The following is a 17,738-nucleotide window of genomic DNA, read 5'->3' as shown; positions in this document are numbered from 1 at the left end:
TATTTTGCAATCACTGATTTAATTTCTGTGCTCTCATAGGCCATGGTTCCGTTGAGAGTTAGCATTGCATCTGCCATACTTACATGGGTTTATATCCTCAAGACCTAGCACCTAGTCACTTAACCCAGAATAATAAATACATAATGAGGATTTGACTATAAACGAATTCCTAAACTTGGATTGAAGGCTGCTTAAGGGTATCTGCCATGGTCCTCTGCAGGACACAAGCTGAATAATCAAAAAGAACTGAATAAAAGGTGTATTTTTTCCAAACTGTGGGCACAGCCCAAGGAAAGCAGCAAGGGTGGAACAGCATCCTAAGACATGTACCTAAGGAAGCACTTACCACCCCAAGACACAAAGGGGAACAGAAGGGAGCCTCGGTCAGGATCTACTCAGAGATAGGGCTGCACAGAGAAGGATACCTGAGCAGAAGAAAAGCTGATATGAACCTGCAGTTCAGCAGGGAGTCAGGGAATGAACACCTGAACTTCTCCCTCCTCTCCACCCCCATCTCCTGTTGGTGTCTTCCATTGCCTGAAAAAATCCAAAGCCACAGGACAAGGAAGTACAGTGATGTGGTCCATCTAAACCAGGTTTCCAGGGTGCAGAGCAGGGTGGAGAAGAAGGGAGGGTAGATTTGGAGTGGTACCAGCACCAGCAGAGGTTTTCCTAGCTCTACATTTCTTTGCATCCCCCTCAGTGCCCGGCACAGAAACAGTGGGCCATAAACACCCATGAAAATGGATCCACTAAATTGAATTGAATGAAACAGAATAGAATTGAATTGCTTTGAACTGAATGGAGCGAACCAGACTGCTAAGTAGTTTCCAAGTCAAGAGTTGTCTTATCTTTATGGTATAATCATGGATCTCGCACCCCTGAATTCCAGTACAGTCTCTCTAAGCCTCCTGGTTTAGCAGAGTTTGGAATGCACAACATCCCGTGTTCCGAGCAATTCCAGTGAATCCTGCAATTCACTGTTACGTGACATTGTATGTAACTTCATATGTTATCTTTAATTCCTGGGTCTCCCTCCCCACTAAGTTTATAAGGCATAGTAAATTGGGCAAAGAAATATTGTTTGTCTTTAGGGTTTCAAACCCTAAGAGGTAGTAGACTATTAGAGGTTTATACACATGCATTAAAAAATGAAAAAAAGGAAAGTGCTACTTTTACATGGGATTTCCAACATTTTGCAGCAGCATTTGTACAAGCCTCCAGGTGCTGGTATTGGCTTGTAGAGAGCAGCACCTTGTGAACACGAAGCTGGTAATTTACCTGGTGCAGCGTCTGGGAGCACAGAGCCATTTGAACAGCAGCTGATGCTGGGGCATGTGGTGTGCCCAAGGCATTACTGGCATCCCTTTAGGAGAGCAGTTAGAGTCCTGGAGGGACTCAGTCAGGCTGACTCTAAAATAACCTGTTGAAAATCAGTTATTTTAGTGGAAACAATTAACAAACTCTTAAAGTAACAATCAGATGATTAGATAGTCCCCTGTTTACCCAATCATGTTATTGATATTTTACCATAGGCCCAGTCTCTAAAAAAGACAATTTAAACCCAGTAATTAAACTTGAACACAATGTGGGACTTCCCTGGTGGCACAGTGGTTAAGAATCTGCCAGCCAATGCAGGGGACACAGGTTCGATCCCTTGTCCGGGAAGATCCCACATGCCGTGGAGCAACTCAGCCCGCAAGCCACAACTACTGAGCCTGCATGTCACAACTACTGAAGCCCACACTCCTAGAGCCCATGCTCCACAACAAGAGAAGCCACTGCAACAAGAAGCCCACGCACCCCAATGAAGAGTAGCCCCCGCTCACCACAACTAGAGAAAGCCTGCGCACAGCGATGAAGACGCAACGCAGCCATAAATTAAAAAATAAATAAATTAAAAATAAAAAAAGAAAACTTGAACACAATGCAAGTCCAAAGTGTCTAGTTGGACTAGAAGGTCTTTTATGACTCCAGTAGGGGAACAGAACCCAACCTAGCTGCTATAGGAAAATTACTCTTTGTCAGATTTTTGGTATAATAATGAAAATCATAATAATTTCACCCACAGTTAAAACAGTCTGTGTAATTAAATCATGGTATAATGAGATTATATGACTATCCAGAGGCTGAAAAATCACTGATCTTGATGTCAAGATCTGACAGAACACAAACCAGAAACCCACAAAAACCTCACAAAAGTAGTGTTTATAGAGTCAACTATAAAATAGCACAGTGATGTGATCAGTTGTGTAATATGGAAACAAAAAAAAGTTACATCATTCATTAAAACCTACCTAGTCTGTTCATTCCAAAAGAGAAGTAATTTTAAATTAGGTTAAAATAGCATAAAGGGAGGTGGAGATTTGAAAATGATAAGGACACACTTTAAGCCAAAAGATTTTACGTCACTTTGCTGTGCAGCAGTGATCGGCACAACGTTGTAAATCAACTCTACCTCAATAAAAAAAGATTTTTTAAATAGCTATCCACTAATGAAAAATCTGAAAAACAAATTAAGGAAACACTTCCATTTACCACTGCAACAAAATGAATAAAATACCTAGCTATAAACCTACCTAGGGAGACAAAAGACCTGTATGCAGAAAACTATAAGATACTGATGAAAGAAATTAAAGATAACACCAACAGATGGAGAGATATACTATGTTCTTGGATTGGAAGAATCAATATTGTGAAAATGACTATACTACCCAAAGCAATATACAGATTCAATGCAATCCCTATCAAATTACCAGTGGCATTTTTTATGGAACTAGAACAAAAAAATCTTAAAATTTGTATGGAGACACAAAAGACCCCGAATAGCTAAAGCAGTCTTGGGGGAAAAAATGGAGCGGGAGGAATCAGACTACCTGACTTCAAACTATACTACAAAGCTACAGTAATCAGACAATTTGGTACTGCCACAAAAACAGAAACACAGATCAATGGAACAAGATAGAAAGCCCACAGATAAACCCACGCACCTATGGTCAGCTAATCTATGACAAAGGAGGAAAGGATATACAATGGAGCAAAGACAGTCTCTTTAATAAGTGGTGCTGGGAAAACTGGACAGCTACATGTAAAAGAACGAAATTAGGACACTTCCTAACACCATACACAAAAATAAACTCAAAATGGATTCCAGACCTAAATTTAAGACTGGACACTATAAAACTCTTAGAGGAAAACATAGGAAGAACACTCTTTGACATAAATCACAGCAAGATCTTTTTTGATCCACCTCCCAGAGTAATGGAAATAAAAACAAAAATAAACAAATGGGACCTAATGAAACGTAAAAGCTTTTGCACAGCAAAGGAAACCATAAACAAGACGAAAAGACAACCCTCAGAATGGGAGAAAATATTTGCAAATGAATCATCAGACAAAGGATTAATCTCCAAAATATATAACAGCTTATGCAGCTCAGTATTAAAAAAACAAACGACCCAATCCAAAAATGGGCAGAAGACCTAAATAGACATTTCTCCAAAGAAGACATACAGATGGGCAAGAAGCACATGAACAGCTGCTCAACATCACTAACTGTTAGAAAAATGCAAAACTACAATGAGGTATCACCTCACACCAGTTAGAATGGGCATCATCAGAAAATCTACAAACAACAAATGCTGGAGAGGGTGTGGAGAAAAGGGAACCCTCTTGCACTGTTGGTGGGAATGTAGATTGATACAGCCACTATGGAGAACAGTATGGAGATTCCTTAAAAAACTAAAAATAGAATTATCATATGATCCAGCAATCCCACTACTGGGCACATACCCAGAGAAAACCATAATTCAAAAAGACATGTGCACCCCAATGTTCATTGCAGCACTATTTACAATAGCCAGGTCATGGAATCAACCTAAATGCCCATCGACAGACGAATGGATAAAGAAGATGTGGTACATATATACAATGGAATATTACTCAACCATAAAAAGGAACGAAATTGGGTCATTTGTTGAGAGGTGGATGGATCTAGAGACTGTCATACAGAGTGAAGTAAGTCAGAAAGAGAAAAACAAATATCGTATACTAACACATGTATGTGGAACCTAGAAAAATGGTACAGATGAACCGGTTTGCAGGGCGGAATTTGAGACACAGATGTAGAAAACAAATGTATGGACATCAAAGGGGGAAAGCCGCAGGGGGGGGATGGTGGTGGGATGAATTGGGTGATTGGGATTGACATGTATACACAGATGTGTATAAAACTGATGACTAATAAAGACCTGCTATATAAAAAAACAAATAAAAGGAAAAAAAAGCTATCGAAAATCACTGACCACCCTGAAACATTTTGAAACCGACAGAACAAGGGCACGATGGGAGAAGCAATTATTAAGGTGCTGAAAAGTCCAGAGACAGGGATTGGACCCCAGAGAACAAAGAACAAGATGGATGAACCCACTTCAGAGACAATCGTATCATTCATTGCTCACGTCAAGGATCTGAAAACCCAGGGGGCGTCTCTGATAGAGCCATCTTGGGAAGGTCAGTGTGACACCAAGTGTGTGACACCCTCCTGCTCTTCCCCTTCTGTTCGTCCTGGACCCAACAACTTGAGAAGAAAGAAGAGAACCTGATAGGCAGCAGAGTCGAGGGTGGAGTGTCTCTACCCGTCATATGACCGTGGACCACAGAGCAAGTCTGAGCTTGATGGAGGGGAAAGGGAAACAACTCTGATTAGGATATAAGATTGAAGTCTTGACTTGGACCAGACTATATTTTTCAATACCTGAAATCAGACTGTTTCTTTCTCTTAAAGTGACTTGGCAGCTATGGGATTTTTTCCAAGCTGTTATCAAGGGACAGGGAAGAAAGACACATCAAAGAAGGCAGCAGTAGGCAGAAAAGAATGTTATTTCCTCTTTGTATTCAATTAATTCAATCAAGAAAACAGTTACTTGTGGAACTGTTTACAAACCCCAACCACACTAATATTAATGCCTCCCACCGACACACAAAGTATTTTAAGAGGCATAGAGCCCACACGGAAAAGTCTGTCTGATTAGTCAGTCTGAGTCACTTACACATTCTCAAATTGAAGGAGACCAAACCCCAGAATTGAGGGTCCTGATGGTCCTACCATAATTATGTAAAAGTGGTAAAGAACATTTCCCCTAAGGAAGGGATGCTGGAAAAGAGAAACAAACAAAAAACAAACAGTGAATGGATCACAGCCGCTGACCTACATGTTTTGGTTTTGTCTCAGTTGTCAGTAATCATCTCCTTCTGTCTTTTTCATTAATCTACTTTTTAAACTTCTCCCTTGAATATTAGGATTGATTAAAGGAATCAAAGAGCAGGACATCTGTGAGGCAGAGGGAGTGTGGGGTAGACTTCAAGTCAGCGGGTTCTTCCTGGAAGCTGTATGAACTTGGGACAAATGACCTCATAACTTTTAAGCCTTAACACTCCTTTAAAAACTTACAAAATTGACCTAACAAAGGAAAAAAAAAAAACACAGTCAACGGTCACATGAGTGACTTCAGAAGCAACTTAATTAGGTATTGGTTTTCCTTAGAGAAATAAATATATAATCTATATTATGGTGCATCCAGTGGGTTTTAAAGATAAGATCAAGAAACGTGAAAGTCACCTTTTATGTTAAACAATAAAGAGATTTATATAATAGACTGACCAGGTAATAAATAAAGGTCTAAATAGAAGGGAAAGAAAGAGGATAGAAGAGAAATAGAAACGGAGAACAAAAATTTCAAGGAAAAGGCAGAGGCAGAGACAAAACACAAACAAATTACAAAGAAAGAAATAACAGGCAGGGTGAGCGAAAGAAGCTGGGGGGGTGGGGAGCAGGAAATACAAGGTAATGTCTGTATGATAGGAGCGCCATCTTGTGGCGTAAAAGGATAGTGCAGCTGATGGCTTCTGACGCCTTCTTCCTCTCTCTCAACTGTACAGTAACTGCAAACAGTAACTTCACTTTCTTGGTACATTTGCAACGAACCAAGTGAAATTAAATAGCGGGAAAAGCCCAATGTATGGACTGAAGTTTCCCAATTCTTCCGAGGGGAAACAATGGCTCATAGAACATTCCAAACATTACAAAGATCAGATACACCTGAAAACGTTCAGAACAAATCTAAAAATAATGACATTTGTAAGTAAAGTTTTCTTAATATTAAGTTTCCTGTGACTTCTGTTTCATTTACCTCAATTAATTCATTTATTCATTCAACAAAGAATATTTATTGAACGTATATGATGTGCCCCAAATAGCACTCTGTGGGTGGGAGATACAGCAGCTCCTGACCAATGAAGCTTCTGTTTCAGTGGAAGATAAACAATCCAGAAATAAACAAGTAAATATAAAGCGCCAATTGGGATTGGGTGCTACAGTGCTAACCAAAGCAGGATGTGGCAGATAGGAAGCATGGGGGTGAGAGAGGGCATTACTGTGTTATCTGGGACGGATAGAATGAAAATGAGCAGAGACATGAAGTGAGGGAGTGAGTCATGTGGCTTTAGGGGGAAAACAGACCCAAAGGGGACTAAGAGACAGAGGTGCTCAGGCTCTGGAGTCAGACACACTTGAGCTAGAACCCCAACTTATCATTTACCAACTCTGTTACTTGATCTCTCCAAGCTTGCATTTCCTCAACTACAAAATGAGAATTAAAATGCTTTCTTTGTCATACTCTCGGAAGATCAAATGGGGATAAAATGTTGCAAAGGTTATATGCTATAAAATGCTTTGCACAGTGCCAGGCACGTGGCTTGTATACAAAAGTGGGGGGGGAGGGATAAATTAGGAGTTTGGGATTAGCATGTACACATTACTATATATAAAATAGATAACCAACGAGGACCTACTGTGTAACACAGGGAACTCTACTCAATATTTTGTAATAACCTATAAGGGAAAAGAATCTTAAAAAGTATATATATATATATATATATATATATATATATATATATGAATCACTTTGTTGCATACCTGAAGTTGACACATTGTAAATCAACTATCTTTCAATTTAAAAAAACCCAATAAACATTAGCTATTACCTATGTCAGTTTTGTTTTTTTTTTTGCAGTGTGTGGGCCTCTCACTGTTGTGGCCTCTCCCGTTGCGGAGCACAGGCTCTGGACGCGCAGGCTCAGCCACCATGGCTCACGCGCCCAGCCGCTCTGCGGCATGTGGGATCTTCCAGGACCGGGGCACGACCCCATGTCCCCTGCTTCGGCAGGCGGACTCTCAACCACTGCACCACCAGGGAAGCCCCCTATGTCAGTTTTGATCCATGTGACATTATAGACACAGATTTGAAAACACCTTGATTCTTACGTTTTTATGGGATTGTTCAACAATAATAGCTACTATCGAGTGCTTACTCTATTCACCTTATGTTAAATCGTCACAATATGTCAAAAAGGGGTAATATTATTTCCATTTTACAGATGAGGAAACTGAGGCCCAAAGAAGTTAAGTAGTTCGTCCATGTTCATTCATGCAGTCTGTGTGAGCCAGAATTCAGACCCAGGCAGTCTGACTGCAGAATCTGTGTTCTTCGTCACAACGGGAAACTAGCCCTCAATTAGCTGTGCACAGAAGGCAAGTGTTGGAAGCCAGAATCCGAACCCAGACTTCTCATTTCTTCCCTTCCATGTACTTCTCATTCAGAATTACTTGATTTAATCTCTGTGATTCAAATTTGATCATTACACCCAAACTGCACCAATATGATGCCAAAACAATTGATCAGTGAAAAATAAGATTTCAAATCACCTACCCAGTTGTTTTTCATATTAGGGGAAACAGCAACCCATTAGGGAGTTGTGAAACTAATTTGGTCAATGGTAATCAGCTTCTTTTAAAAAAATGAAATAGGGCTTCCCTGGTGGCGCAGTGGTTGAGAGTCCGCCTGCCGATGCAGGGAACACGGGTTCGTGCCCCCGGTCCGAGAAGATCCCACATGCCGCGGAGCGGCTGGGCCCGTGAGCCATGGCTGCTGAGCCTGCGCGTCTGGAGCCTGTGCTCCACATCGGGAGAGGCCACAACAGTGAGAGACCCGCGTGCCGCAAAAATAAATAAATAAATAATAAATAAATAAATGAAATAGATAAAATGTAAAACACCATATAGGTACACATAGTAAGGATATTTTCAAGTAAACCTTTGTTTCACGCGCGCACGTGCGCGCACGCGTCTATTTAAGTCCTCAGCACTCTCTGTATTGTGATGTAAAATGCATTTCTTACTGTGCGCCTCAATCTAAATATCTCAAAAGACACCGATTTAGGCGATACTCTTTAATCTTCTCAAAAAGATGATTAGTTGCTCAATTATACTTTTTGATTTCCAATCTAGCCTGTTGAAATCAGGTATGTACATCATAAGATGAATTACCAGAATGGAATTTTCATGCCTTGTTCAGATATGTTGCTGTCATGGACAAACCAAGTCTTTACCTATATGTTATCAGCAAATCTGGAACAAGAGTACAATTTTTACTCTTTAGTGTTTATTATTCTTCCCAAAGATTTGTTGGATTTTTTTTTTCTTTCATTGAGGAGACAAGTCATTTTAGCCTCCAACACATACTGCCTCATTTTGCTAATCATAAAATTTATGTCACACACTGAAAAAGAATAAACAAATTACAAGCCTTAAAGAGACAGGTTGGATTTTCAAACGGTAGGTGAGCTTATAGACCATATATTCAGCCATCCTCAGGCATTTTTCAAAGTTGGAAATGTCAGGCATTTATATGGTTTATTTGTAAAGCACTAACAATAATTGGAACATTATGGTCTTATTATTTGCCAAATAAATTTATTTAAGCAATTCAAGTGGTTGAAGGTTAAGGGCGTAGAAAAATGTCGTGTGACACCAAATAAAATTTTATTACTGTTTTTGCACTTACATAACTTAGAAACACCTACTTAAAATAAATAAATAAATAAATAAATAGCTTCCTCCCTTATGACAAAAGTCTAATCTTAGCTCACACTTTTAGAGACATGACATAGGGCAAAGGATGTTTTGATAGCTTTAGAATTTTCTGTACAAAATATGATTTGGAGCCAAAACTATCAATACTCAAAACTAATCAGTAATCAAAATATCAATCAGTTATCGTAGTATGGACTTTGAGGCAAAAAACAAACAAAAAACAGGAAACCTTCACTGTGTCTGATATTTTAGTTCCATGGTTGGCCTTCCTTGGTGTCCTTCAGTCAGTATCAGAGAAATTTCTGAAATTGAAGAACAGAGATGATCAGAGCTCCTTCTCTACTCACCTTCCATATCACCACGATCTCTATCTAATACTACCACTTCCACCATTACCAGACCTACAAAGTCTAGAGCCCTCTATGGGGAAAGCAATGAGCTCCTAAGTCTTGTCATCAGCCCACCAGCCTTCACGTAATAATCATTTGCTTCCCTATCTCTCTGCATCTCCACAATTCTATTCACCAACCACAGAACAATTGATTTCCAAGAAAAGACTTAACACTTCTATGGCCCTGATTTTCCTGATCATTTCTGGTTTCGAATACTTTATCCTCCAATTCTCAGAAACAGGGTTAAAATTGTGCCACACCTCCATGGTTGCAGCCTCTGTGACAGGTATCACTTATCGCTCTTTCCTGCTGAGCCCAGACACAGCTTCAGAATCCTCCTCAACCCTGCAACTGGGGCAACCACTAGCAGCTAAACAGAGTTGACATGAGATTGAATGTATTTGACCTTCGTGTTACACACCATCATAATGTCTAAAACAACACTTTGACGTTCAAACACTATATCTCAGACCGTCCCTGGCATTTGAGAGGGGAACAAAAACCAATATCAGACAACATGTTTGATGTTAAGGTTTGGAGGAAAGGGTTGCAGAATTTTGCATAATAAGGAAACGAATAGCTTCCAGGGAAAAAAAATGTCCATGATTAATATGACCAAATAATGGGAAATCTAGTTCATCCCCATGTCTAGCATTTTGCCCCATTGATCAACCCAAAATCAAACCTTTTGTCAAATAAAGAGCTGTTAGTTTTTAGATTGAAACAAAATTGACACTACAGCTATGACAATGTATTCCCTTTCTCGAGGACATCTGCAGTAGAAGTCACATCTCAAAGGGGAACCAAAGGATTTCACTTTAAAAGGATTTGACTTTAAAGAATTTCAGCCAGGAGAAAACTGGAAATCTTTGGTTATGGCAAGATAATATATGTAATATGTTAATTTATGTCTTATACTAGTCTAAACTAAGGTACTTATCCCACTCTGGACTCAAAAAGGAGCCAAGCTTTCACTTTTTTCCCCATGGAAAGTGGGCAAGATCCCCACAAAAGACATAGAGTATCATCTGAAGAAAATATCTGATCTACCCAGACATCAGCATTAAGCTGAGAGGAAATAGTATTTGAGTTTCTTTTAGAAGGGATAGGTATAATTGAAAGAACATATGTTAGAGGCTCGCTTCAGCAGCACATATACTGAAATTGGAACAGTACAGAGAAGATTAGCATGGCCCCTGAGCAAAGATGACACGCACGTTCATGAAGTGTTCCATATTTTTAGAATCTGAAAAATAATAGATATATATACATATGTATAACTGAATCACTTTGCTGTACACCTTAAGCTAACACAACATTGTAAATGAACTAGACTTCAATAAAAGAAAAAAATTGGGTAAATTGGGTGGGGGGAGCAATTGGATCCCCTTCCCCCAATTAATGACATTAAATGCAGGAAACTGACAGGCTTCTTTAGTAAAATAAACATAACTAAGATAAATAACAGCTATGCAACATAACACACTGTGTTTGTAGTCAATGCATTTAATCGGAGTTTTTGGAGTCTTCATACTAAAGTGGAATAAAAATTGTTTTGAGGATTAGAGATGGTATACACAAAGTCCTTAGCACGTAGTAGGTGCCCATGTAGTGCAGTCAGGGCAGCTTCAGGGGCTGATGTCTTCATGGTCATGACATCCTTTGTTTACTGATATAGCAGGTGACATTATTTGTCCAAAATAGAGAGAGGAAAAATATATTGGTGACATGTGGGACTGTTGAGGTTGTTTCCTCAGGAATTGGTGGGTATTGATCCTACTCTAGCACCTGCCATGAAGGAAACTTACTGTCTTCAGCTGATATGAGCCCCTAGGGGATATGTTAGCATCCCATTGACACAGGGTTATTCTTCCCAAAGATAATGGGCTCAAAATGCAGAGCTAGAAAATCAAAGCCCAATGTTGATCTACCTGGCACCAATCAGTAGGTACAAATGGTGTTTAGGGAGTTTGCAGCTTTCCTATCACCCTTTAAATGACATCATATAATCAGTAAGTCTGAGTCTACCCGTATTCCAGGACACAGAAAATCACCCCAGGTCTTTACTTCATCCTGCACTACTATATATCACCATTAGATGGCAGCAGTTGGCAAATAACTGCGTAGTCCAGGCTGGGACTGATTTTTTTTTTTTTTTAAAGCAGAGCCGGGTCCACACTTGGGAAAGTAAAGCGTGGAAGGTGAGTCACACGAAATAGTCTTTCAATAGGCTTCAATTTTCATTTTTCTCCATTGTTCCCCATCTGATAGCCCATTTGGAAAAAAAATGCCCCTGGGTATTCAGTATGTGAGGATTCCAAAGAACAATAGAACAATATCCCCTGAAGAACAGAATGCTGTCAAAGTGTTCTTCCATTGCTGTATCACAGGCCTTTGACTATTCAAGTGATACTGGAGATATAAAGAAAGTACTGTAGCAAATATGGCCTTGCAGTAGATCATGCATCTGCTTTAAGATTAGGTAAGTAATGATTTTAGGTAACTCAAGGATACATTTGGTGAAATGTTACCTAAGTAACATTTTAACATGTATAGACTTAACAAAACTTAAGTTTGCTCCCTTTGAGTGGAACCAAGGACGATGTTACAAGAGGAGAAGGGAGACATTTTCAAAAGTAAAGCTGGAACGAAATAAAATAAGGCCCGCTTGAAGAAGAAAAACAGCCAGTGTAAAAAGAGAAAAAGTGATTTATCCAAAAGATCAAAATCGATAACTGCTGTTTCACTGATTTGGGCTGAGTTCTCTTAGCCAGCGTTCTGCTCTAATTCACCAATCACAATCGTCCCTCTGAGAGAGAAAGGAGTATGCAAATAAAGCCTATGTAGAAGCAAGGACACAACCCCTGGCTCCTATTCTCTCTGAATGAAGAGATCCACAAGTTGTCTCTGGCCTTGGGAAAGCTCTCCAGTCATCGGATGTGCTAAACACTTGAATTCCATCAACTCACCTGATACTCCCGAGGACAGCATGTTAGAAGCAGGGGTTATGGGTTGGATCCCTGGTCCGCGGAGCTAAGATCCCACACGGCTCCCAGCCAAAAAACCGAAACATAAAACAGAAGCAATATTGCAACAAATTCAAGAAAGACTGTAAAAAACAAGGAGAAAGAAATGCAGGGTCCAAGACCAAAACTCTTTCCTCCTCCAGGGCAAGACGTGGCAAAGTGAGAGGAGATAACACCAGCTGCTGAGGGCTCTGAATTCAGCGCAGGCACCTGCCCCTCTCCTCCGATAGGTGGTTCTCCATCCGGTTCCGCTGACGGAAAGAAACAGAAGAGTGGGAGGTGGAGAAACGTGGGTCCTACCCACTGCCAAACTGAGACCACAGCCTGCAACGGTTCCCTACCACCACCCACGATAATTGGGCAGCTCACGTCTGTGTTTACTGTAGAGACAGCCATCTCTGTGCTACAACCTTGTCTGTTGTAGTAATAAAACTGCTTCCTATTTGTTTTGTTTTGAGCATCACATGGCCACTTCCATCGTAAAGTTTCTCATAGGTCTTCGCTTAATGGTTTTGGCAGACATTGATGACTGGGATGGAGTCATCAGAATGGAGGGTTTTTTTAAAAAATGTCCAGCTTTATAGAGATTTAATTGACATATAACATTCTGTAAGTTTAAGGTGGCTGCCTGTTGAATTGATACATTTGTATGTTGCAGAACGATCTCCCCCAAGAATGGAGATTTTTTTTAAACCTATCATTCCTCCTGCATTTATTAGCTAGAATTATCCAATAAAGAATGTTCTCTCAACAATTGTTGAATTACCTGAAACAAAAGAGGCGGGGCAGGTGCTTCTTTCTTACCGTCTATTTGTCTATTTTCAGAATAGTGAGCTGGTGCCCACACAACCTCCAAACTAACTTGTTGATTTTACATACTTGATGTGTTTCAAAGTGTTGTAATCATTATTTGTTTTTACATTCTTCCCAAATTTGGCCAGTGGGAAATCCTTCAAGTTGGCTCATATAATCTTGCTCTGGGGCATAATAATATACCCCTAATTCATCTCAAACACTTTCTTCCCCAGAAGTAAAATTAGGCATTTTTCCAAGGAGCCCTGTTCCCTTTAAGATGGAAGTGGTACTTAGGTTTTACATTCTGGGTACCCAGAGTGATCATTTAAACTGAGATGGTCATGCTTCTAGCCCTTTTCAGTGGACAGGACTAGGAAATTTGTAGTTTTTAGAAAGAGAAAAATAAATCATAAATACTGATATTTCTAATTCAAATCAAAGATTACAGAACTTTTACTTCAATTCTTTTATTTTGTCTTTTTTTTACTCTGAAAACCTTATCTCCTAAGTGTATTAACTTAATTTCTTCGTTGCTTTTATCTTGCTCTCTATATAATGGTATTTAAAATAATAATGTGAATATTACCGCTAACAACTAGCTGAAAGAATTCAATCTAAAAGATCTTTTTTAAAATTTATTTTATTGAAGTATAGTTGCTTTACAATGTTGTGTTAATTTCTATTGTACAGCAAAGTGATCAGTTATATATACATATACATTCTTCCATATTCTTTTCCATTATGGTTATCACAAGATATTGAATATAGTTCCCTGTGCTATACAGTAGGAACTTGTTGTTTATCCATTCTCTATATAATAGTTTTCATCTACTAACCCCAAACTCCCAATCCATCCCTCCCTCACCTTCCCTCCCCCTTGGCAACCACAAGTCTGTTCTCTATGTCTGTGAGTCTGTATCTGTTTCGTAGAAAAGTTCATTTATGTAAGAGATCTTTATACTTTTTTTTGTCCTTAGGATATATCTCCCTAGGAATGTAAAATCGAAATATGTCTTTTAAAATCAGTTGAAATAATTCTTGAGATGGTTATGCCACAGAATTGATAAAAAGTTAAGTTCACTTTTTTCCAGTTTATTTTAAAGTTTTAGGGCTTGTTGTGTTTTGGTTGCTTTTCTCTTTGATTTAACTTTGTTTTTAATTATGTAAAATATTTACATGATTCCAAAGTCAAAAAAACAAAATAAATTTCATAGAGAAGTCTATGTCCCCTCCATATCCTCTAATTCCTTCCATCCCATTTTTAATTAATTTTTGGTTTATCCAGCTACTGAAATTATAAATAAGTATGTATTTACTATGTCTCCTCCTTTCTTATCTAAACTATAGCATTGTGCAAACACCGTGATGCATTTTGTTTTTGTTACTTAACAATATGTCTCAGCCGTCACTCTATATTACAATGCAGAGGTCTTCCTGATTCCTTTTCACAGCTACATAATATGGCATTGTGTGGATGCTCCAAAGTTTATTTAACTAGCCTCCCTTCGATAGACATTTGGGTTGTTTCTAGCTTTTTGCTAATTGGTTCTCTACATTTGTCTTATTTTGCCCTCCCAAGAGTCCAGTTGGTTTGGCTTAGTCTTATTTTATAGAAAAAGAAACTACTGCATAAGTAGTTAAGGACTTGACCAAAAGTCACAGAGTTAACTGGGGAGGAGGGAACCAAGGATTCTCCCACTTCCATAATTTCTGTTCTTTGCACAAATCTATATAATTCATACTTCGGTGTAAATAGCTGGTAACATCTTTGTTTTAGAGTGAGAAGGAAGGGGAGGAAGTGAGAAGCACACGCTTTAGGGTAAATTGTGGAGGAAAATTTAGCCTTAAGTTCAAGGCTGGAATTTCAGGTCTCAGCCAGACTGTGGGAGGAGTATCTGAGGGAACAGCTGGCCTCTCTGGCATTGTCCCCAGTCAAAGGAATGCCACACATCCACAAGCAGGTGGGTCTATTTTGGGCAGAAGGACCTTCTCAGTGCCTTTTAAAATCACATCTTGTCCCCTTCTATCGCAGGGCACTTTGCTCTCCTGGTAAATCCACTCAAGACTCCCTTTAAAATATATAAAACAGTCCCTTCTCGACTCTTCCCTCATCTGTGACTACCTCCTTTGTCTTCTTTTGTACCCTACAGACCAGGGGGAAAATGTTACATATACTAACCCACACAGAGCAAGCCCAGTTCTGAAAAGTAAACATCATTTTACAGTCTTCTTATGGGAGAAATTAAGCTGATATCTACAGGAAGACTTAAAGACTTGGAACAGAATTTTTCATTAATTTTCCCTTTTTCCATCACTCTATTTTTTAAGGGGCAGTGTCAATTCTGAAGGAACATAAGCCCATATCATAATGTTATTTTAAAATGAGCATCTCAAGGTAGTGCCTCATCTAAGAATATGTTTAGCCCAATCTCCTCCCACCTTCTCCTCTGCGAAATAATCGTAATTAGAATAAAGCACGGAGACCACTGTAAGACAGGAGGATCAGCAGCTTTTCAACTTCAAGACACAAATCATATTCACTGCACAGTCCTTCCCAAGGCGAAACAGCAGCCACTACATCTTATAGAGATTTTCCAAAAGGGTTTAAACAAAGGAGATTTCATCTCTGCCTGAGTAGTCGGAATACGCCATTCCCTCAGTAGTCTTGTTAATAAAGGTCATATTGTGCCATTGCTACGCTTCTGAAACCAAACAGCACAAGTAAATTAGGCACATTATCATTGTACTGCAGACGAGGCAGCGGGAGGGGATCTGATCTGACCACGTGAGGATCTGACCTCATCATGGATCTGACCAGCTTTCAAAGCTAGTCTGGCTCAGGACTCTCCCCAGCTCAGCTGGGTGGACCCACTCAAGTAAAGCCAGTACCCCGTAACTCTGACCTCTGTCTTGTCAACTTTGACATGTGAGTCAATGCCTGAAAGTTCACTCACTCAGCATACATGAAGTTACTTTCTGCCATGTGTCAGAGATGAGGAAGGAAGTTGTGAGCAAGACACACACACTCCCTGTCATCTGAGAGAAATGGGGAGAAATAGGGATATAGAAAGACAAATCTATACAAGTTAAGTGTTACAGCAGGACCTTGGGTACATTTTTAAGCTCTTTGTGCCTGTTTGTAAAGGAGGATGACAAAAGTAGCTAAATCACAAGGTTGTTATGAAGAGTAAAACACCTAGTATCAGACACAGGGTAGGTGCTCCACAAATGTTAGATAGAGTTAGTTATTAAGTGAATTTAAAGTTAATGTAAATCTAGGTCTTCTCCCTATCCTTTCTGAAGTATATCTTTCTCTTCCAGAGTTTCATTTAATGAACCCAACAAGCCTGTAACATAGATGCTACCCACATTTGGAGAAGTTGAGGCCACAGAGATGAATGGGCTTCTCCAAGTCTTACACCTCACATAAAGTAGTGGTGGAACCCAGATCAACTCATATCAATTCAGCCCCCAAAATTCCTTATGCTTTTAATCCATACTTTATGCTACATTCCCTGTGAGAATCAAAACTATGAATAAATACCCAGAAGAGAGAGAGATTAATTCTATCAGGAGGCATCTAGAGAGGCTTCTTGAAGAAAGTGGAGCATGCACTGCCCTGCTAATCCACCCATGGCTCCTTACTGCTTTACAATAAAGTACAAACCCTTTACCAAAGCCAGAAATCCTCTTTTCCTTTCCTTTTCCTTGAGTCTCCAACAAGTCCTATAAGTTATAGCCACGAATTTTATCCCGATACATCATTTTTATCTATCTATCTACTGCTACCGCCTTAACCCAAAGTACCACCATCTCGTGTTCAGTTTGGTTTCCCTACTGATCTCCCTGCACCCCTTCCTGCCAACCTAAAATCCATTCTCTGCACAACAGCAAGGGTAAGCTTAAAATGCAAATCCTGCTGTGGCACTCCCCCACTTTAAAGTCCTCCAGTAAATATCATTTGTAATTAGAATTAAATCTAAATTCCTTTCCGTGACTCTACCTATACATGATCTGGTGTCTGCTTATTTTTCCCACTTCATCTAGTCAATGTCTTCTCTCCACTCATTATCCTACAGCCATAAATGCCTCCTTTATTTTATCCAACAGAAAACATTTTTGATCTCATCTCATGGTTTTGCACTTGCTGTTTTCTCTGCCCAGGATGCCATGGTCTTTTCTTCCAGACTTGTTCCTCCTTATTGTTCAGATCTCAAATATCACCTCCTTAAAGAGATCTTCCCAAGACACTTCATTTAAAATAGGACCCCATTCCTCCTGCCCCTCCCACCCACCCCATTTTTTTTTTCTATTACTGCACACTGTTTAATTCCTTTAAGGTGCTAATCACACTCTATAATTTTTAATGACATATTTATTTGTTGACTGGATCCCCACTGAAATGTAAAACTCCAGGAAGATGGGGATTTTGCCATATTGCTACATATGATATCCTGGGCTTATAGTAGACATTCACGACATAGTTATTAAAAGGATGCAAGGAAGGGAGGAAAGGAAGTTTCAACAGCATTTTTTCAGAAGCATAAGACTTGAGCAGGTAAATGTATAAGGAAAATAGGGAGGCAATTCATA

At 39.4% G+C, this 17,738-nt stretch overlaps 1 non-coding gene across 1 annotated transcript; it reads left to right on the top strand.

Moving 5' to 3' along the window:
* Positions 1–10,462: 10,462 nt before the first annotated feature.
* LOC116764845 lies at positions 10,463–10,565 on the top strand. The gene has a single exon (XR_004353054.1). It is a non-coding gene; the product is annotated as a U6 spliceosomal RNA (small nuclear RNA).
* The last annotated feature ends 7,173 nt before the right edge of the window (positions 10,566–17,738 follow it).

The sequence above is a fragment of the Phocoena sinus genome, chromosome 13, assembly GCF_008692025.1.
Source record: "Phocoena sinus isolate mPhoSin1 chromosome 13, mPhoSin1.pri, whole genome shotgun sequence".
Lineage (NCBI taxonomy): Eukaryota > Metazoa > Chordata > Mammalia > Artiodactyla > Phocoenidae > Phocoena > Phocoena sinus.
Note: the sequence above shows the minus strand (reverse complement) of the source record. Positions and strands in the feature narration are given on the sequence as shown.